The sequence below is a fragment of the Tamandua tetradactyla genome, chromosome 8, assembly GCF_023851605.1.
Source record: "Tamandua tetradactyla isolate mTamTet1 chromosome 8, mTamTet1.pri, whole genome shotgun sequence".
Taxonomy (NCBI): Eukaryota; Metazoa; Chordata; class Mammalia; order Pilosa; family Myrmecophagidae; genus Tamandua; species Tamandua tetradactyla.
This window is the reverse complement of record NC_135334.1, coordinates 113,707,210-113,731,711: the sequence shown is the minus strand read 5'-3', so window position 1 is coordinate 113,731,711 and position 24,502 is coordinate 113,707,210. Positions and strand designations below refer to the sequence as shown.

General features: G+C 34.8%; 1 long non-coding RNA gene across 1 annotated transcript; it reads left to right on the top strand.

Moving 5' to 3' along the window:
* Nucleotides 1-2,485: 2,485 nt before the first annotated feature.
* LOC143643746 (uncharacterized) lies at nt 2,486-23,094 on the top strand. Its single transcript, XR_013156363.1, has 3 exons — nt 2,486-2,580; nt 20,563-20,643; nt 23,015-23,094. It is a non-coding gene; the product is annotated as an uncharacterized LOC143643746 (long non-coding RNA).
* The last annotated feature ends 1,408 nt before the right edge of the window (nt 23,095-24,502 follow it).

Below are 24,502 nucleotides of genomic sequence, written 5' to 3'. Positions count from 1 at the left end.
TATGTGATATATAATATACGTATTTAAAATTCAGGAACTTCCCTCCCCGAAATGAAGAATGTAATCAGTGCAGACAGAAATGAACGTCAACAACGTTCAACAAATGAACATAAGATAAAACCAAAACATTGTTGACTGGAAGCAATGAGATATACACCACATAAACCACTTAACTTCATGAATAAAGGACAAAATTCGTCACGTATGCAGGCAAGTTTAGAAAATTACTGACAAGAAGAGAAGCCGGAGTAGCCTAGATGTCACAGCCATAGTCAATGCCATAAGACAAAGGAGCTATGGATGCAACACTTTGAGAGAAGTAAAAACATCTCACCCAGGGATACTCTATCCTTAAAACTTGTCATTAAAATATAAGAAGAGCAAACAGACAACCTAAACACGACAGAACTCTAGGAGTATAGCATTCATGAGCTCTTCTAGAAAAAAAAAAAAAAACGATAAAATGCTGCTAACCAAGAGATCAAAAAATAGATGTAGTAAGGCATGAAAATGTATGGTAAAAGGATGTTTATGAATGTTATATACAGTAAATATTTTACTATGATTGAACATTTGGAGAATGGTGGTTGTACAACAGATGGGAAATTTTATAAACCCTAATACTTTAAAATATTATAATTCCCAGTGCCTGCCCATGCAAAAAAAATATTATAACTAGCAAATACCAGAAGATTCAGGGCAGAAATATAGTATAAAGTCTAAGAGTTCTAATCACCTTCTCTTCACAGAGAGAATTCACTGATGCCACTAAAATGGAAAGATTTAGGTAAAAACCCCCTAGTGACCCCAATATTTTTTCATATTCTTGTAGGAATCTTATGTAAGCACTTTTTTAAAAGAAAAAATATGAGGTTCATTAGTTCTCCCATTTTCAACTCGATTTCTTTTTCTTCTGCCAAATTAAATTTAAGTTTAATATTTTAATGTTAAAAAGTGCTGTCTATTGTGTATTTATCCACATATCTGTCTATACATGCATCTCTGTCTCCACATGCATTCATATACAAAATGACACGTCTGCAGGGATAGAAAACGAATCTTAACACTACTGGGATGTTTAGATGATTTGTTTCTTTGTAATATTGTGTACAGTTTGAAATAGGATTAAACAAACACATACCATAGTGACATAGGAAATCAGTTTCTGAGTTGGTGGAAATATTTATAGATCAATTTTCTTTTTTCAACTCAAGTACTATAAGAAAATCTAGAGAGAAAATAATGCACTTGTTTTACTATGGGAATGTTTGGTCCTCACGGTAGCATTCTCACTAGAACAAATGAATTATAGGCAATGTGGAAAGGAAACAGAATATTGAGAAAAAGATCCCTGATCAAAATCATCCAACGATAAATTGCTTGATCACTCTTAACACTCCCATTGGCACTTTGGAGCCTGGAAATCATAGTTTTAGACACAAAGTTGCTACATAATAAATATCTATTGAGTTGTTCTGCACAATCAAATTCTAAGTTGTTTGCCTTAGAGATAAGCTATTGGACAACAGTCAATTAGATTGAATAAGCATTTATTAAGAGTTGAACTCTGTTCTAGGGGCTGTAATTTTCTTGAAAATGTGGACAAACTAAATGTGCACATATCTGACAAAGGAGCTGGATGATTAGAGGCAGGCAGGGAGGGATCTGTGTTATACGGGCTAAGAGCAGTACACAGTCATTAAATACTTATCATTTTTGGCACTATCTTTCATGAAGAATTTCCAGTATTTCAAATGATTTCTTTAACTTAATGATTTTCCATAATTGAATAAGATTGATGTTAAAATCCACTGTATTTAGCATTCCAAGTGATTTCCTTTATTATTTCAATCATACTACCATTAATATTAGTTGCCTGATTTTTCCATTTTCCTCTCACTTTAATAAAACAAGGGCAAGATGTAGCAAACATTTATATATTTAAACCAACACAATGACATCTTAATGAGCAAATTTAAAAAGATCCAAATTGGAACTACAGGAAGTTTCAATCTAGAATATAAAGATGCTATGTGAGAAAAATCAAGCATACGCTACTCAAGAACCAACTCAAACCTGAAGAGTGTCAGAATGGCTTTAAGTAGCCTTTAAATTGGCTGAAATAGGGATTGGGTAAATTTCATCGCAGAAGAGAAAACAGAGTGAAATTGTCTATAAATCACTACAATTATAGAAACAGTGCATATTGGCCAGAGACATAGATGCAAGCAACAAGCTAAAAGGTGCTGGAATCATTTCAGAAAGCACTAACCATAAGCTCAATCTGAAACAAAGTGAATGACACAGCTCTTCTTGTAACAGAAAAGCAGGCAAATGGAAATAAATCTTCAGTCCTTTGAGAATATCCTATAGCAATTTTGATGGCACTTTAGCTAGAAAAATTTGTAAATATATTCTCATTCTCCACATCAAAACAACTATTCTTTTTTAAACATGCAGATGAATAATTACAGAAAAACGGTACCACAAACGGTTTGTGTATTATTATCAACTTGAAGAAGCAGCCCTCTGTTTGGAACCTCACAGCTGTAGAAATTGTTATGTCCTCAGAAAAGGGAGGTAAGGAATAAACATTCTGCTCAAATGAAATCTTATTTTCATGCAAATATCCCAAGTAATATAATAGAAGAAAGTGAAAGTTTTGAGAATATGATAAATACATATTGTCAATTGTCCAGAAATAAAATGTCTGTCAAAAACCAGAGTATCCTAAAAATTTCCATTTCCTGGCAAGAAATAGAAGGGAAATGAGGTGTTTATACACAGATTTAGCAATTGTTGCACATAATTCAGCAGCAGTTCTGATATTACATTTTTTATTGCATTTGAAATATTTAACTGTCTAGTACTTATCAAAACATATTTCATTTTGTAGTCAACTTATGACTTTTATTATAGGCTCTGAATTCAGAATACCTGAGAATTAATTTTTGTGAACTGGAGAGGCGTTTTAAACCTTAGGAAAATTACCTATATCTCTGTACTTCCATTTTCTCATTCACAGAATAGTACTAACAATATCTTCCTCATAGAGTGGTGATGAAGGGTACCTGACACAATTGAAAAGCACTTAGAATGCTACTTAGCACATAGTATAAACTCAATAAATGTTAATTACCTTTATGCTTGATAAATTACTTAGCAAACAATAATTGTTAACAATTAGGGTTTCTGTGCTAGACAAAGATCTGTGTACTTCACATATATTGAATCACTCAATATTCACATGACATATGTGAGAGGTTCTATTGTTAATTTCCCCATTTTACAGAAGGAAAAACAGGGGAACTACTCATTAAATAGGTTGCCCATAGCCTGTGTTTTTAACCATTAGACTAGTACTTCTTAACCTAGGTTCCTCCATTAGAATCCCCTAGAGAGCACTCCCTATCCTCAGTTGCACTCGATCCAGTGAAATCAGAATCTCTGGAAATGGACCTCAGGAGTTTGTAAAACTCCCCAAGTGACAGTCATGTGCAGTCAAGGTTGAGAATCATTGCATGGGGCTACGCTGCACAACACATGCCCTGAAGATATGAAAACACACAAAGATACATAAAACTAAGGCAGGAAACCTAACTAAGCAGGCTAGATCCACAGCTGTCCTAGGTTCTTCTCACAACAGCTCAACCCAGAAGTCCAATGTGTCCCAGTATGAAATGCGGAAAACAAGTCCCAGCAGTAATTGTTTACTAAAGCAATGGGAGATAGTCTATGTACCTTTGTATGAATAATGGCCTCAGCAGGAAAGAATAATTAACAGTTCCATTAAACAGTGCTCTGTTCACTCTTGTTCTGTAGATGATAACCATGTGTTAGCTCAAGAAATAATAATGTATTCTTGTTAGCCTGTAATCCCGATTTCCTATTATGTGATGCAAATCATTTGAAACAAGAAGTCATATTTATTCATGGCTACTTGGAACTTAATCAGGGCAGAACACAGTTAAATGAATAAATAGCACTGAGAAAAGAAAACAGTATGATCGCTAATCAGTAAATTAATACGGTTTCCCTCTTCACTTATATTAGCATTCATTCACTTCGCCATGCATTCATTAAACAAATATTTGTTGAGCACCTATTATGTACTAGAGATTGAGAAAGATAATCACATTGATAAAAATGACAGGGAAGTTCTCAGCCCTCCTAGATCTAGCATTAACCAAAATTTGAATTTTATAAAGCTAACACCTAGCGTCTAGAGTCCTGATATTTTTTATCTTCAATCCATATGGTAACTGTTTATCAGAGGCTCTAAGCCAAACATCAAATGACAACATTCAAAAATTTGTTTCTAGCTTAAAGACAGAATTAAAATCTAAATACCATATTCTAAAAGGATATAAATCTGCAAAAGGAAAATAAGACCAAAAAAAAAAAAACTTTGTCTCAATAAAATACTAACAGAACATCTAATAAAATTCAGGGCATAGTGTGGATTAGTGAGAATGAATAATTTCCTCAGGTAAAAATCAAAACACATGCAAAATTATATTATGCATCAATGATAACTCAAAGCAGATAATCAATAATATCTATATAAAGATTACTCAAGACTAGAACTTATTCTGCCTTCTCAAGAGAAAACAGCTTCATACATGATCCTCAATACTGTCAATACTTTGATAGTATTCCAATGATTTGCAATTCAAATATTAACCTTTATATAATTTTTAACAAATTTTTTTTCAACTAGTTCATTTATCCCATTTAAATCTGACTTTTATAAAATGAAGATCAAAACAGCCTATGGTAATGTAATCAGGTAAAAGGGAGAACGGGTTTTCCTTTGCCCTTCACTCTTTCCAAGGTGGGAAAGGTTATAATCAATTTCTATAATTCCACCAAACTATCCTTGCTCCTTTATGTCTTCCTTTATCTTCTATGTACTTCTAGAACTATGCTAAAACATTATTGGGTAGGCCGCTAGGGAGGAGAGAGAGTTTCAATGTGAAAATATTAGTTTACAATATAAACTAGGAATCTGTTTAATATTACAAATGTATGTGTGCCATTATATATTGTTTTCTATTTGTTGACAAGACAACACATGGCACTGAAAAATCAATAGAATGCATTTTAAAAGGAGAAATATTTCTTTCAAGCTAAATTCTATACCCAAATGTCCTTCCTACTTTTTTTTTTTTTTTCTTTGCATGGGCAGGCACCGGGACTTGAACCTAGGTCTCCAACCTGGCAGGCGAGAATTCTGTCACTGAGCAACCATCACACTGCCCCTTACTCTTTTTAAAAGGAGAAAGAATTCTTGCAAGCTAAATTTTATACCCAAATGTCCCTTCGTCTTCCTTCTCTCCTCAAACCTTCCTGAATATCCAAGGACCCTTGTAATGAGGAGAAAGCTTCATATGACCTTAAATTATAGACAAAATAAATCTATGTGATAGATTTACTTAATTTCAAAAATTCTAACAACTGACAGCCATGGATGCTGGGAGATTAAAATGAATTAGGGTACAGCTGTGAATGTCTATGCATCTGTGCTTTCATTCAAAATATTTTGATTAGTCCCTCAAACTTGCTATGACTCCTTAACACCTCTTGGATCTACCTTGAAAGAAAAGGGAGAAAATGTTTGCTGTCATTCTTTTCTTTATCCCTTTGTCTTTCTCTAGTTGCCTTCTACACCATGTCTTTGACACAACATAAAGTCAAACTTCTGGAATGCTCTTTGTATTTAGCAAAATGCATTACCTGGACTTATTATTATTTTTTTTTTATGGTCATCCTGAAAGGGCATGCCTCTATGAGTTACTCACTGAAGGTTGAAATCCCACACATATTCTTGGTAGTTCTCAACCTTGCTGACATAGTTGAATACCCTAGAGTACTTTTTCAAAATACAGTTAGATGAAATAGAAGATGCTGAGTTTTAGAGAAATGTTTTGTCTATATTTTTTTAGCATAAGTATGTCCCATGCAATATTTGAGACATAATCATACTAAAAACAATACCTGTTGTCTTGGTAAAAATTAGTTGAAATGAACTGATTGCATTATTTGGCTTAAAATTATTTGGTCTGATTTAAAATCTAAATTATGTTTAGCTGAAGCTAGAATTTGGGCTGCCTTAAACATGTCAGCTTTCATATTGTCTACGTGTGAAGCTGCATTTTTAAGCAACATGTTTCTGCACTCTCAAAGCAAGCAGATAGGTTTGACAATAATTTCTTCTTTGATCTCTCCTCGATTTCCTTGCCACTTAATAAACTTGCGGGTGAAACTTATTGTCAGATGAAGCAATGAAAATAGATCAAATCCTACTGATATTTGCTATACATACAGATGTCATAATCTGGACTATTTCCAAAATACAGAGTCCAAGTATTTGGGTGAATTCATTAAGCTCCATTTAATGTTTAGAAAAATCCTGAAAAAAAAATCATCTACTTATCTACTTACCCTTGTTTCTTTCCCCCTCTCCCCCAAAATATGTGCGGATTTCAACCTTCAATTTAGGCAACTCATACAGGCATACCTTTTCAGGATGACCATAGAAAAAAAACTTCAGGTAATGCATCTTGCTAAATACAAAGAGCATTCCAGAAGTTTGACATTATACTGTGTCAAAGACATGATATAGAAGGCAACTAGAGAAGGACTAAGGGACAAAGAAAAGAATGACAGAAAACATTTTCTCCCTTCTCTTTCAGGGTAGATCCAAGAGGTGTTAAGGAGTCATAGCAAGTTTGAGGGACTATTTAATCAAAATATTTTGAATGAAAACACAGATGCATAGACATTCACAGCTGTACCCTACTTCATTTCAATGGAACAGGTTAGATATAGTTAAATCTTTCTGCTGTTGTTCTTCAAACTATTTCTCTTTGGGGACAAGAATAAATAGTACATCATGAGCAAACCTTAAGTAACAGCCCTTTTGTAGGGAGAAAAGCCTCTAGATTTAACCACATCATAAATGCAGAAACTCTCAAGGACTCAAAGTACTAATTGCACTGAAGCACAGTCCCATCTCTAATGCCTACATAACAATTAACCATTTGGCAAGACTCTAAGGTGAGATGTGGAAGTTCTAGAACAAAGAAAAAGGTAAATGCTAGATCCTTGCTGCTCAAATTGTGGACCAGCATCATCAGCATTCCCCGGGAGCTTGTTAGACCTGCAGACTCTCAGGACACACCAAAGGCCCACTGGGTTAGAACTGGCATTTCAAAAATATTCTCAAGGATTCACATACACATTAACATTTGGGAAGAGTCACTTTAGATAATGGTATCATTTAAAGAATAAATTTGGACAATCAGGGTTAAAGAAGGAAGGAAGAAGGAGAAAAAACTAAGTGGCAAAGACTTTCAAAAGCAGACTTTTCCCCCCTTTGGCAAACTTCTGTAAGTCATGAGCAGGACCTAGTCCTTGAGGGCCAATGGATGGCAGGTGAAAGGACATTCCTTGACACTCTATCCTCAACAAGCCTAACTAGGTGACCTAACTAACTAAGCCCTGTTTACCACCCTTTATAAACGACTCCTCTGAAAAAACCCAGAAACTGACCGGGCAAATTCCTAAGAAGAAATCACACATAAACCTTGTATAAACAGTAGATGTAATTATTTCAGGCACATCAGCAAAATCTGCAGCCAGAACACCAGGCCAATCTTGTTTTAAGTGTGTACACATTGATAAAAATCTTATCATAACTACACTTATTTTGGTACTTTCTCTACTGTAATATATGATAACCATAGAATGTCAAGGACAGGTCTATATGTAATAGGGATTGCAATTTCATCTTCTTAAAATACCTTGAGGAGCATTCCTATTTTTCCCATCAAGGACAAGAAATATCAATATAGGTAGCAGGACCGAATATCTTTTATTTAGATAGATTCTTATTAAGTGTTTTCAAAGGGATAGCGCAGATTTTCTTACGTGATTCTGACAACCTTCCAAGATGTAACTCACATGTGTGAGTCTTGCCCCAAAATAAAGACAAAGTGATTCAGAAACAAAAAAATTAAGTCAATAGAGGCAAATATCTGCACTATTTATCCAAGGATGGAGAAGAAAATGTAGGAATTTGTTGGGTGAGATAACTAGCCAGTCGCAAAAGGAAATTTTCTAAGCAGTTGATTTATGATGATTGATTTGGCTGAGCCCATCCCCTGATTGCTGTCACTCCAGTTCCAAAATGTGAATTTAGAGTACTGTTGTATTAAAGCAATATATGTTCTGGCATGATTGCAATCCTGGATTCTCTGAGACAATGGAATTGTATAACAAAACTGTCAGAAGCAGCAAGGATTTCATGGCAAATGATAGGCACTTATCAAGTAAATTGGTCTGAAGCTATTGCCACAGAGTCAGAGAGAAATTAGATTCAGATGATCTCTACCAAGCAGGCCAAACTCCTGTGACAAAGCAAGCAAATCTATTATCTACCTCCCCTTGTTCCTTGCAGGCAGAATTCCTGTTCTATGTGGCCCCTAATCAGGGAGGAGACTCCTCTGCAGCTTAGAGAATGAATGACCATGTGTGGATGGCATTCAATCATTTATTTTCTCTTGCCAGCAACTGCTTTAGCAATAAGAATGTGATGCCATTCTGAACAATGTGATTTCTGCTGAGAGGCTTTTAATTTTCTTGACTCTTAGAGATACAAGAAGACTTCTATTTCATACCTCTGGATGAAATTATCTGTGCAGAGTATTTGGAATTGCAACAAGCTATCTTGGAGCTGTGAGAGAAACTAACCTAAAAAACTAAGCCTTTATTCAAGTTGGCATGGAGATAAGATGAAAAAAACTGAGGTCACTGATCATATAATTGAGCCAATGGATAAATTAAACCCAGAGCCACCTAATTTGTTATATAAGATAATAAATCCATTTTGAGTTTGGTTTCTCTTACCTACAGCCAAAACCTTGACCAGTAAAAGATAATTAACCAGAAACTCTATCATTCACCTCCATCTACTTTGGAGAGACACATCGGACAGAAAAACATGCTGTCCATTTCACAGATGTGTTAGTACTCGCAAAATATACTCATATCCAAATGAATACCAGAATGCCCTGCAAACATAAGACAATATTTTATTTTATTCATTGCCAATGTAGACCACCAGTGTTCCCTGCTAGAATATCAAGGCTTCTGTGCACCAGGCCAAATGAAATCTACTATGGATTATACACTTGTGGATTAATCACTCAAAATTTAACATATAAAGCTTGTTTTCGCATAATATATGCTCTCTACTTAGATCGGCTCTGCCTATATAGTGTCCTTTCAAGTTGCCCATGTCTATTCTTAAGGACTTCATGTTACAAGTAAAAAGAGATTCAACTCAAATTGACTTGAAAAATAAAGGAATTCATTGGTTCACCAAGTGGAAGAGTCCGAAGTGTGGATTCTTTAGATGAGGCAAGATACAGTTGCTCTAACTGTATCAGCTATTCTATATCAGAATTTCCTCTAATTCTCTATTCTGCCTTTTGAGGCCACTGGTTTCAACCTTAACTCACCAAATCTGTCCAACATACCATCAGCATAGCCGTGTACACTCTTGCTTCATGGTAGAAAAATGTCTATAGTAGTCTCAATTTAAATCCTAACCTCGCAGTATACAGGAGAAGAGATAAAGATTCTCTTTCCCAGAAGTCTCAATAAACATCACCTCACAACTCATTGGCTATGATTTGTTTATATCCCAATGGCTAAGTTGAAGAGATGGAGTACATCCATTGGCTTAAAGCTGGGAACAATCCTCCTAAACCACATAGTTGATGAAGAGGATACTATTGTCCTGTTGATGAGAGGAAGAGAATAGGTGATGAGGCAAAAAATAAATGTCCATTACACATGGACAAATTAGTATGGATCATTTAAAAAGATCATGCATGAGAAAGAGCGAAATTTTGTTTCATTTTATTAATTTCAAATTCTGTTTCTTTTATGATAAAAAATGGTCAAGACTTGACCCATGAAAAATTTTAAAATAATAGAATAGAAAAATCAGACACTACTGTATAACTCACTTGTTTTTGGCAGGTCGATTATGCATTACATATTTTTTATTTCCTTTCTAACATTAAATTCCAACTGTCGCCAGAGCCCCCACATGCTGTCACTTGTTCTACTTTGTAACCTCAATAAAATAGGCCTCAAAGGAAATTTCAAAGAAAGTTTAAAAGTACTTTGGTCTATGATTAAATACCTGTGCACAAACCGATACCGCCACTTTTGTTTCTCTCCAGTACCTTCATTTGGCAAAGATTACTAGTTGGATTGAAGTAGAAAGGGGAGAGGGAATTTTAAGTAGAAATATTAGGTTTTAATTCCCTCAATTTCAACATAATAAATTTTCCTCTCACATTAAATACTTGCACAGTGTATTCAGCTATGCCTCATTTAGCAGCACATTATATAACTTTTAGCTAATTGTACGTTGTTTCCTATATAAGATTACCACTGTGTTATGTCATTCATCTTATTGTAAGCTTTCTGCTTTCTTGAAGAATGCAGAGTACAAAATAGCATAGAAATGCAGGGTACGATTCTCATTACCGTTATTATACTCTAGTAGTTTTAATGAGGGAGGGCTTGGTTATTCATAATGAAGATGATGATATTTTCAGCACTGCAAATTTAAAGTGGTTTAGTATCTGCTGGATTTTTCCAAAGATTATTTCAAATTTGCATCACAATATAACACCTAGGTAAAAATTCGAGCTATGAGTATGATATAACCATCATCTGATATTCTACTAAGAATCATTGCAATCCGGTGAATATATATATATTGTGATGGTATTGTATTTCATTTATTTATCCATCTATTAATTCCTACATGTGAGCATTTAGGAATATGCACTGAGTATACAAAATGTAATAAGATACCTTGACCCCAAAGAGTTCACTATCTAGCCTGTCTACTTCCTAAGGCAATTTATTATCTAAGGTGAATTTCTTCAATTTTCTGTGCTTCATTTTCCTCACCTCTATCATGAAGGTATGAACAGAATTTACTTTGTAGGCTTGTTATGACATTGAAATAAGAAAATAGACATGAAGTGCTAAGAACAGATCAAACAACCTAGTGTGTACTAATTAATGTTAGCTATTAGTAGTAGTATTATAGGAAAAGAGTAATATCACAAAATAACTGCAATACAACATAAATCTTATGAATTTGTCCAATATATTATGAGTGTTCCTTATGTTCCAGTCTTTGTAAGACCCTAAATATAGCAAACAATAAGGTAGACATGTGTTCTGCCCTCATAGGACATGCAATATCTCAGGTATGAACAAATCACAGTAATATTCAAAGGGAAAAAACAACATCAAATATATTGAATGTCTAGTATGTCCAGGCATTGTGCCAACAAAGTTAGAGAAGTTCTGTCATTTAAGTATCATATCAGGCAAACCTCAAAGAATGGTACAAAATCTAACATTTCTTGAATGTAAAACCAAGACCCAAACATGGATAAATTTTCTAACCCTACATTGTAAGGAACTTCTAGCTGCTAGGAAGTAACTAAGATAATTAAGGAAACATGCACAAGGAAAATAGAAAGCCATAAAAGATGCCACATTGAAAATAAATTAGAAGTAACTAGCTTACATAATATTTCTCAGTATGTATTCTATAAAAACAGTATTTGCATAAGATGTTGATAAGATTGTTTAAAACTGGAAAGATAGCAGTGGTGGTTTAGTTTTTAATTCCTTGAATAATACCATAAATATCAAAGCAACAGGAAAGCAAATCCAAAAGTTTATAGACGTATGCATCAAAACCAAGGGGTAGATGACTTACCAAGATAATGTAGTGAAATACTCCAGGGCTCTGCGCCTCCAGAGAAGTAGTAAACAAGCAAAAACAGAACCATCTTTCTGAGAACAGCAGAAACCAGTTGAAAGGTGGCAGTAACTGAGGGGTGCTGAATTAAGAGGCAATTAAAAATTGATAGGAAATAGCAGTCTACTTATCCTGGCTAGGAGCATATGCCTACTTCATGGCTTCAGGAACTCTTATTGACAGTTCTCAGACCACCTAGGGTGAAGGAAGAAACTTCCACAAAGGAAAATCGATGTGAAGAGATGGATAGAGGTGGGCTGAAAGACCTATCCGCTGAAATTAATTCTATTTTTAGATTATATTAGATTAAGGTCTGGTCAGACTTTCCTAGACCTAGATTGGTCATCATTCTGTGGCAAAGTGACTACATTTATGTGATATTGCCAACCAGGGATTCCTTATCTGGCAAAACTGTTTTTCAAAAATGAAGGAGAGATTAAGACATCCCCAGATGAAAAAAAAAAAAAGCAGAGAGACTTCATCACCACTAGACCAGCCCTACAAGAAATGCTGAAGGGAGTTCTGCAGGTTGAAAGTAAAGGACACTAGACAACATGAAGCTGACATGAATAAATAAAAATCTTCTGTAAAGATTATGACCTGGTTAAATATAAATACTAATACTATTATATATATATTTTTCACTTCACTTTTTACTTTCTAGAGGAACTAAAAGGCAAACACATAAAATGTAATCAGTGATTTGGATCTCATAATATATAAATACATAACCTGTGATAAGAAGGTGGGGTGATTGAGGGCTTTAGGAGTAGAGTTTATGAATGCTAAAATTGGTATCAAAGCAAAAGCGATTGTTATAGATTTAGGGTGTTAAATTTAAGCACTGTGGAAACCACAAAGAAAATATCAAGAAATATGCAGACTCACAGAGACAGGCTGTACAGGGATGGAGGCAGGGGCAATGGGGAGTTTATATGGATGTAGGGTTTCCATTTGGCATGAAGAGAAAGTTATAGTAATGAAAGATAGAAAGGATATTGCAATGTTTGTAAAATAATTAATCCCACTGAATGTTATGTTTGGGAGGGTTTGGGATGGGAAAATTTATGTTGCATATATGTTTCCACAGCTAGAAATAGAGAAACTAAAGAGATAATGGCAATTAAATGCAATGCAAGATATTGGATGGGATCTAAGAATGGAAGACAAAGGTCTCAGAAGGACATGATTAGGACATAAAAAAATTAAAATACAGAATATAAACTTTGTATCAATGTCAAATTTCTTGAACTTTATAATCGCACACAAGTGAATATCCTTGTTCACAGGAAACGTACATGAAGTACTATGTGTTCGAGGAGAACGATGATAGAATAGGGGGAGGGGAGAGGGATAACAGAGAGGCAGAATATGGCAAAAGTTACAAAATGTGAAAATTAGTGGAATGGTTATCTGGGATTTGAAGTATATTGAAGTTCTCAGTATGAGATTTATATTACTTTGGCAACTGTTTGTAAGTTTGAAATCATTTCAAAATAAAAAGAAGAGATATCTCAAAGCAATAACCAAACCTCACACCTGGAAGAAATGGAAAAGAAGAGCAAAGTAGAAGAAAGTCAGCAGAAGCAAGAAAATAATTAAGATTAGAACATGGATAAATGAAATAGAGAATAGAAAAACAATATCGGGAATCAAGAAAACAAGTTAATTGTTTTTGAAGATACAATTAACAAATTTTCAGTAGACTAGCAAAGAAAAGAGAGGGAAAACAAATGACAAAAATCAGAGTAGGAAGGGGACATCAAGACTGACCTTACAGAAATAAAAAAGATTATAAGAGTACACTATGAACAACAGTATGCCAAAAAATTAGATAACTGAGATGACATGAAAAGAGTTCCTAAAATCACCCAAATTGCCTAAATTGACTGAAGAAGAAATAGTTTATCTCAATAGACCTTCAACAAGAGATTAAATCAGTAATAAAAAACCTCCAAGTAAAGAGAAGTCCAAAATCAACTGTCTTTACTGTATATTTTATCAAATATTCAAATAAGAAGTAATATCAATCCATTTCAAATTCTTCCAAAAAACTAAAAACACCTCCTAAGTCATTCTATGAAACTAGCATCACTCAAACACCAAAGCCATATAAAGATATCCAAAACAATTAGAACTTTAGACCAATATCCTGTATGACTATACATGCAAAAATCCTCTACACAATACTAGCAAACCAAATCCAACAGCAATGAAAATAATTATACATCAAGACTAAGAGGGATTTATTCCAGGAATGCAAGGGTGGTTTGACATAAGAACATCAATCAATGTAAATACTACCTTAATAGAACAAAGGAAAAAAATGATCATCTCAATTGACACAGAAAAGGCATTTGACAAAATTTATCACCCTTATTGATAAAAACACTCAGAAAAATAGGAATAGAAGGGAACATCCTTCTATTCATGATAAGAGGTAAGTATAAAAAGCCCTCAGTTAGCATCATGTTCAAAGGTCAAAGGAATAAGTCAAAGATGCCCACTTTTACTGCTGCTGTACAGCATCATACCAGAAACTCTAGCCAGAGCAATTTGTCAAGAAAAATAAGTAAAATGCATCCAAATTGAAAGGAAGATTTCCATTTCCGGATGACATGATCCTGTACGTAGAAAATTCAAAAGAATCCAAGAAATCAATTGTGCTAATGAATGAATTCAACAAAGTAATAGGTTATAAGATTAACACATAAAAATCAATGGTGCTTCTGTACACCAGCAATGAATAATCTGAGGAAATCTAGAAAACTGTTCAATTTATAATAGCAACTAAAACAATCAAGTATCTAAGAATCAATTTCACCAAGTGTTTTAGCTTGCTAAACTTGAAATGCAATATACCAGAAATGGGTTTTATTTTACAACAGGGATTTGTTAACTTACAAGTTTTCAGTTCTGAGGCCATGAAAATTGTCAACAGGGCAATACATGGATTCTGAAGACCGACTACCCGCAAGCTTGGTCTCCTCTGTCAGACATCAAGACACATGGCTCCACCTTCTGACTTCAGTCTCATCCTCTCTGAGCTTCTGCATATTTCTTTCCTTTAGCTTCCATCTGTCTTAGATTCCATGGGGCTTTTCTCCAAACTTCTCCAGGCCTTTTTTCTCTCATTTATTCTCTTATAAAGGATTCCAGTAAGAGGACTAAGACCCACCTTGAATGAAGTGCGTCACTTTTCAGTTGAAATAACATAATCCAAAACTCCACCTACGTACAGCTTCAGACACTGCACTAAGGATGTAAAGGACTTGTACGCCAAAAACTATAAATTGTTGCTGAAAGAAATAAAGAAAACCTGAAAATTAGGGAAAGATATTCCATGCCTATGGATTGGAAGTAATAAGATGTCAACACTACACAAAGCAATTTATAGATTCATTGCATACCCAACCAAAATTCCAACAGCTTTCTTTGCAAAAATTTAGACGCTAATAATAAAATTCATATAGAATTTCAAGGGACCCAGAATAGCCAAAACCTACTGAAAAATACCAAAGTTGTAGGACTCATAGTTCCCAATTTCAAAACTTATTTTAAAGCTACACTAATCAAAACAGTGTGACACTGACAAAAGAATAAATATAGGGACCAATGGAATAGAATTGAAAGTTCAGAGAATTGCAAATCAAAACAAAACAAGATATCACCTTACAAGCATTAGAATGGCTATTAAATGAGTAAGTAGTAAGTAAGTTAGTGCTGGTGAAGATGTGGTGAAATGGGAAAACTTTTCATTGATTTTGGAAATGTAAAATGTTGCAGCCACAGTGAAATGGAGTTTGTCAATTCCACAAAATGTTAATCATGGAACTACTACATAACCCGCAATCTCACTTCCTTGTACATAGACCCAAAAGAATTGAAAGCAGGGACTCAGACAGATATTGTACATTAATATTCATAGCAACATTTTTCACAATAGGCAAAATCTGAAAGATATCCAAGTATCTATCAACAGATGAATGGATAGAGAAAGTGTATATTTATACATTTATTATGGAATAATAGCCATAAGAGGAATGAAGTTCTGATATATGTTATGACATGGATGAATCTTGATGACATCATTTTGCATGAAATAAGCCAGACACAAAAGGAAAGATGTTGTATAATTCCACTTAGATGAAATAACTAGGAGTTTGCAAATACATAAAGACAGAAAGTAGAGTACAGTTTACAGGGGCTGGGACAGAGGGAATGCACGGTTAATGCACAATAAGTGCAGGGTCTGTTTTGGTGATGGAAAAGTTTTGGTAATGAATGCTGGTAATGGTAGTACAGCACTGCGAATATGATTAATGCCATTGAATTACATGTTTTGGAGTGGCTGAGATGGGAAATTTTATGTGGTATGTGTTACTATTTAAAAAAAGATTCTAAAATGACTATGACAAATGAATTCAATGTGTTTCTTGGACTGGTTCTAAAAATGGAGGAAAAAACACCCAAATGGATATTATTGTGACAATCAAAAAGATTTATAAATTGAATTTATGCTTTTTATCAATGCTAAATTTCTTAAGTTGATAGTTGTACTTAATGTGGTTACATAAGTGGATATCCTTGATCTTAGGAAATATACCTGGGTGTATTACGTGGTAAAGGAGCATGATTTATACAATCTACTCTCAAAAGTTTAGAAAATAGATACAGGTGATGATGTTAGATGGATAGATAGATAGTTGATATTTACTGAGAGAGAGACAGAAAGAAGGAGGGAGAGAGAGAGATGGACAGAACAATATGACATGTGACAAAATCTTAAAAGTTAACGGATCTGGGTTTCTGGGGGTGGGGGGAATTCTGGAGTTCTCTTTATGGGTTTTGTATTATTTTTGCAATATCCTTGTAAGTTTGTAATTGTTTCAAAATTATAAGTTAAAAAATACAAGTAACCCCATGATTAATAATATTTGAGAATGAGAACCACTGACAACTCCAATACCTGTGTGATATTAGCATCTATATAGCAGGAAATAGAAGAAAGCAGATGAATGTCTGATGGAGCAGAAAATAGGATGATTTCAAACAGCAGATTCTCAATAGTGGGCCAAGCTTTTGTAACAGGGAGTGGTTCTACATGTTCAAGTGTGATTGGATGGGGTCTGTGGTAAGAGCTAAAAGACTGACGAAGACTGGGGCTTCAGCCCTATCTAATCTGCCAAAGCCGGCAGGACATACACCAGCAGAGGGGAAACTGCTGAAATGGATTTGAAATTGAAAAAGACAGACGTAATATAAGAAGAAAAATAGAATGTCCAGATAAAAACAGGAGTGGGAAAAAGAACAAGATGATCTCCAAAAGTAATGGAACATATTTTAAGACTTCACACAATTGTAGAAAATAGATTGCTAGATCTAGGATATTAAAGATAACTATTCTGATCAATATCTCCCTTCTAAAATATTCAGGAATGCAAATTTTATGAAAAAAAGGAAATATAAAAAATTGTAGTAAAATCCCATGCAAAGAGATTATCATAAAAAAGTAACTTAAGAATTAGAGTTGCATCCTTATAAACAATCAAGTCATGCCAGAAAGATCTGCCTAGAAATACATGAAAACTGGAACCTAATATTTCCAAATGACCCAAAGACATAAGAGAAAAACTACATAATATGCGAAAGAACAACATAAATGATAAATAGGAAAACTCAGAAATGAGTTTTAGATCTCAGGGGGAAAAAAGATCTTTAAAAATGACTTCAGAAATGAAGAACTAAACTAGATGGAAAAAAAGAACAAATAAACACACGCAAAAAGCTTCAAGTAAAACAGAAGCTGAAAATATGTTAAATAAATAAATAATATTAAATATTTTGAGGAAAAATATAAATATAATAGGCAACAAAGAAGTTTTAACATATGTGTAATAGGGGTTCCCAAAGAAGAAAATCAAAGCAATGGATCAGAACAAATATTAAAAACTATGGCATAACTGAAATATTTGCATTTATGTATATACATGTATGCATATATGAAACTACAGATTGAAAAATATATATTTATGAAACTATATTTTGAAATACACCTATGAGTGAGTACAACTATAAATATATATACATATATATTTTAAAGTACATATTGAAAGATGTTATGCCATAGATTATAGTTGTACCTATTTCCATTTCAAAGCACAAAATTACGATTCCATATTTGACAACTCTGCTAAAATCCAGTAATCCTACAACTAAGAAGGCTCCTATCTCAAGGAATTTTGAAGTAAACCTTCCTTTTAATTCATTTATTATTTTCAGACATTATTCCTAAATGTTTAATTATTCTTATAACTCTTTTTATATACAAAAATTACTTTTGTTATTCTTGTGTTTAGAAAAGCAAATGGACTCATTCATTCCTATACCTTTGACCTGTAGAAGCCATGAAAAATTCAGTGTCATTCTGGGTTACATATTGAAAAAAAACACGTAAATAAGCACTGATGACCTTTAAAGCTTTAAGTATAAATTAAAGTAAGACTACATTTCAATTGTGCCTAATCTTACATTACATATTTAACCCTTGCAACTCCCAATTTTTACAACACTGGGACCAAAATATCTGAGCTCCAGCAACTCCTTAAGCCTTTTAGATTATTCTGTATAATGCCAGAGAACTACATAGCCATCATTTCCCTTAATTTTAACTTTTCTAGAATTTTATTTTTCTTTTCTTTTCTTTTATCTTCCCAACCTGAATATGGTTTCTTTGTTACTCACTCCAACTCTACTCCTCAAGCATAAAGTTGCATTTATCCCCTGGCCCAACTCATTTCTGGCAGTTCTAAGTAACAGCCTTGCTGGCTTCAGGTATACAACCCAGGAAATCCTCCACATTGGTATTTCCTTGGCCTGGTTCTCCCTTGGGTGGGCGCTTCCTCAGACCTAGCCATATGGCTGAGGATGAGAGACTGGTCAGATATCCATGATGACTCATCCTGCTACATCTTTCCTAAAGCTCTAGAAGTCCTACAGTTAAAACTGGCCCTGTCTGTGGAACAGATTATTTTGTGATTACCCTGCCATTTGCTGTGGCTATTCATTACCCACACACTAATTTTTCTTTTCATTCTATTCGAGAGGGAAATCTAAGCTTGGAATTGCTTACTCATATATATATATATATATACGCAAATAGTTATCCACAGAATTAACCCCATTCTGCATTTTTTTCCTCCTTCAGGTCAAGTCTACTCACAAACAAAGACTTTGTTTGCACAAATACAAGCTGAACTCTTCCTTTGAAAAGTGGTTTCAATTTTGCCAGGCAAAAAGCACAGTGAATGAGTTAAAATGTAGAGCTTTGCCACTGTGATTGGGTAGACAGTCACAGGAAGGCTTTGGAATGGTTTGGCAGAGGAACATTATCACATCTTTTAGAAAATTGCCTCTTCCATCACTCTTACCAAATCACTGATAATATGGGGGAGCACTGTATAAAAATGAAAAGAGCCAAGGATTAACCCTTTCAATCAATAGTTTCTTATTTTCAGCAGCTGTGCTAAAATTAGATGTCTGATTAAGTGATTGGATAAGTTGTACAGGTTACTGAACATAACTACTAAAACAGAGTAATTACCATATCAACTGTTTTCAATGGCCGTTTTTACCATATGTATATATATGTCAGAATCAATGTCATCATGTTTTTAAAGAAAGCCATTCTTTTTGCCTATTTGGTGAAAAATATAATTCCATACCTCCATGAGAGGTATGGTGAGTGAAGAAGGAGAGAACCAGTATAATATAAAATGTCGTATGTACATACATACAAGAAATTCCTTTCCTTCAGTCATGGAAAGGAAAGGAGTCCTGATACATGCGACAACATGGGTTAACCTGGAAGAACAGATGTTGAGTGAAATAAGCCAGACACAAAAGGACAAATACTGTATGATCTCATCGATTTGAAATAATTAGAATAATCACATTCATAGAGTCAGAATCTAGAATATAGGTTACCAAGGAATGAGAATGTAAGCTTTAAAATGCACAGCCTTCCTATTTGGGTAACATAAGTGTTTTAGGTAATGGATGGTGGTGATGGTAGCACAACATTGCCAACATAATCAACAGCCCTGAAATATATAAATCTGACAGCAATTGAAAGGGGAAATGTTAGATTGCATATATGGTAACAGAATACAATTTTTTTTAAAAAATCAATGAAACTACACCATATAGTGAACACTCCATTAAATTACGAACAGTACAATTATAAAAATTATGATTCCACATTTTATAATTGTCAACAGTACAATTATAAAAATGTGGTATCATCAATTGTAACAGTTGATGCACAATGTTAATAATAGGGTGGTATATGGCAATCCTGTATTTTATGCATGATTTTTCTATAAGCCCACAACTTCTCTAATGAAGGGAAAATAGAAGCCTTTGGAGAGAGAGTGTCAGTAAGACAGAAAAGGAACTCCAAACTCCAATTTATCCTGGTCTTCCTGCTACAACTCTGCAGGACCATTCCACACACAGTCTAAATTGTCTCTAATCTAAAAATTCAAGGAGTTTAAAATTTTTACTTTAAACGGTTTAGTTCCAAAGTCCTCTGATAGTCCCATTTAGAGTCTGAGACTAAACCGATGTCAAAGGAAACTTTCGTGATTAACTAAAATAAAGATGGTTAACATGGTATGAATACTCATATATTCCAGACATGTTAAATGGTGTTTCCACGTCTGAGTAGTTTTCCCATGCCTGTTTGTATGTGGAGAGGACTCCAACAGCTCTATAAGGTAAGTACTATTGATATTCTACATTTACCAACAAAGTTTTGTAAACAGATCAGATTTGCAAAGCTTCTACTTGTCTGTCTACTTACAGAGCCTTACCTTTGACCGTTATACTATCACACAAATTAAGCAAGGATATATGTGAATATATGTGTGTACATATAAGTGTATATGTATGCAATGTGCTTGAGCTTGGGTGCACGCACATGTGGGTATATATTTGTGTGTGTATATTGAGCAGTGGTAGCCAGAAATCAACCTGAATGCAGGCATTTTTCCCACGTGTATTTGTAGTGTAAACTCTGCTTAAAACCTTCAGATTTGTAGATGTATCATGTCCTATGTGGCTATCCTATGTTTCAAAGTTAATGTACGCATATAACCAAACATCTATCTCTTTATTAAAAAGTCTTGTTTTCTTGGATCTGGAGAGAAAGTCTAGGTCACTCTCCTGCCAATGAAAAAAAAATAATTTTTAGAGTCATTCACAGGGTAAGTATCATGTTATTTGGTTTATAACTCACAGAACAGGATTTATTATCCAATACTGTCAGCATGCTGACCTGGAGCTAATCTATATCTACCATACAGACTAATTATGTATGTATTTAAATTTTTCTGTATATATGCTCATGTTTCAGTGATAAGTTGATATCAGTTGATCTTGATATCTCCCAAGTGTATGTGGCAGTTAATAATTCATATACTTATTATGAAAGAAAGAACACATTTCTTTTCTGTGTCCATTTAGTCTCACAAGGCAAACTTGGTGTCAGACCAGAGGTAACAAGAAGCTCATATACATCCCAAACTGCCCATCTCGTGATTAACACAGATCACAAAACAGTTCTTAGCAGTTCTGGAAGAAGACCTAACTTATTACCAGGCAGTGGTTCAGATGACCTAGGAACTTGGCTTCATATCTTTGCATTAGTTCTGGGAAGTATACTAAAATCATACTCATTGTGATTTTTGCCAACACTGGAGCTGAATGGGTTCCACAATAGTTCTAAGGTCTCTCCAGATGTACTGCCTGTGATACCACACTCCAGTACTTTGGAATATAATCAAGACATGTCAGAACATTAAGACAACATAGAGATCATAAATCAACACTCTCATTTTATAGATACAGAAACTGACATTCAAAGAAGGGAGGCATGTGTCCAAGTTTACAAGTTGGAGCATTTACCTAAAGATTTTTGGTTTTGTGCTATTTTCACCACCTCATGCTCTTCCCTAGTGAAGTATGTTTGCCAGCAAATTTGGGCTATAAAAATACCATCAAAATTGGAGATTCTTTCTTCTGTCTATTACTTTATTAATTTTCCTAGTACATTCCTGCAATAAATCATGATTTTCTTGCATTTAAGAATGCTGACAGCAGGCTTCTCTGAGTGATCTTAAATTTATCACCAGTTTTATTAACAGTAGTGGGAATGCACTCTTTTCCTCAAATATAGAAGTCAGAGAGGCTACATCAGGAAGAACCTATAGAGAAGCCCTGAGCCTGGCATCTCCACCAGGACTAGAAAGGTTTTTCACCTTTCCCTAACTTTGCTACAAGCCCTGCTACTCATCGCATTTTCCAAACAACAGAGGTTTCTTCAATGTTTCTGCTACCAACAGCAAAACCAAAACGGGCCAGCAGAGTGAAATGTAGAAACCTGGGGCAGAGCCAGTGCATTGAAATCCCAGTCCTTGTTAGAGTCCAAATGGACATCTTTTTCTGAGAACCAATAATTTTAAGCCCATATGTAGGGTGCAAATCAGAAAGTGAGCTGGCATTAACTGAGTGCTTCCTCAGTGCTTTACATATTGCCTTAGTTTGTCTTGTCGCTGTGACAAATACCACACAATAGGTTGGCAAGACAAGAAGAATTCATTGGTTCATGATTCTGGAAGCCAGAAGGCTTGATTCCACCCAGAGACAGTACATTCTCATGCTGGCTGCTGGCAATTATTGGGATTCCTTGGCTTTTATCCTTGCCTGCTGTCAGATCATGATGCCCTGTCCTTTCTCTTCTTGTTCCATGACTTCAGGCTTCTGGCTTTCTCTTTATAGGACCTCCCATAATCCAGATTAAGGCCCACCCTCCTTCAAGTGGCCACATCTTAACTAAACATAATACTTTCAAAAGATTCTATTTACAATGAGTTCATGCCCATAGCCAACACAGAGTAAGATCAAGAATATGCATTTGTTGGGGTTCATAATTCAACCTGTCACACGCATATCACATCCCCTTTGGCTCTATAATTGAACATTACCCATGGGTTACAGAAGAAGCTGAGGCTTGACCCCAGATAGTAAACGATAGAAACTGGGTCTGACTCCAGTGTCCTTGTTCAATATCTTGTTCTTACATTTTAGGGACATTTAAGAATGCTAATCAGAGAAAACAATGACCTTCTAAATGGTAAATAAAACCTAGTTGTTCATAATGACTGCAACCTGGGCTTTTCTGATTATTATTGACAATATGAAATTGGAAATTTTTCCAATCCCTAGCTAAGAACAGAATATTCAATCAATCATGTCAAACAACACAGTTAATTCTATTAATTCATTTCAAAGAAATAAGAAAAATCTATTCATCTCACTAAAAGGAGTGGAATTTTACCTTGAATGATTAATCGGCTTTATCTAAATGGACAATTTGGTGGCACCATGTGGGCAGAAGCACCCTCTTGGAAAACACAGCAGTGTTCTGATTTGAACAGCAGGGTTTTCATAGTTTCCATGGCCAAAAAAAGGAGTAAGGCTACGAGAATGCTAAAATGTCAGAGCAAAAATTGTTAAATTGGTAGGATAGCAAATGAACAGCGGAGGTAATGGATAAAAGCAAAAAAAAAAAATAGAAAATTAGATAGCAGAAACTGGAATGGATAAGGGAGTTGAGAGTATTCCTCTGAACATGCAGGAATTTTGCAGGTTGACCTTGAAGGACCTATAGATCAAATTAACAGAAGTGGAATTTGGAAGGTCACCACTATGTAAATGAGATCTCCAGTCATAGCAGAAGTGAAAATGACACCAAACAGGATTGCCATTAGCTATGTAAATGCGGATGCCTATCCTGACAGCCTGATTGATGTGGGTTCAGAAGGGTGAACAATTCAAACATTGCCAGCTCTGAAACAATAACAGGTCTCAGTACAGGTAGTGAAGAGCATGGTACAAAGATGAATTATCTTTTCAGAAATTGAACTCAGGAGATCCTGATTCTCCATGTAAGGTAACTCAGAAGGAAATTAAGTTCCAGTAAGCAGTAGTCAAAACATGGAATCATGATCATCACTGTGACAGCAAGTGTATAATATAACCTATAACCTTCTACTCTAGAATAAGAAGCAGAAAACCAAGCTGAGTCCTCAAATTTAAAGTGGCTAGTGATCCCTCATGCAGGCTTCCTCAAATTTGCAGCAAAACAGGAAAATCGTAAGATAGTCAGACTTCTCAAAGGAGGTACATTGGTAAGAAGTTTAGGTCCAGTTAGGCTGTTAAGCACTTTGAGCAGAGACTAGGGCAATTTAAATACCCTTTCATATGCCAAACACTAGAATATCTAGATCTCTCCTAACTTGAAAATAAGCACAGAGAAATAAGAACAAAATAGAACCTGTTCAAAATGTGTATTAACACTACAGAACAAGAACAATGCCTGTGATAAACTGCCAACAAGCAGCAGTCACAATCCTCTTCTCTCCACATCTATTCCCTTTGCAATATGACTTTGCATCCCCACCCCTTGAACTTGGGCTGGACTTGTGATTGGCTTTGATTTACAGACTGCAGTGGATGCAGCACTGTTCTAGTTCCAAGCCTAATGCACGAAGATCTTTACACGCTTCTGCTCTC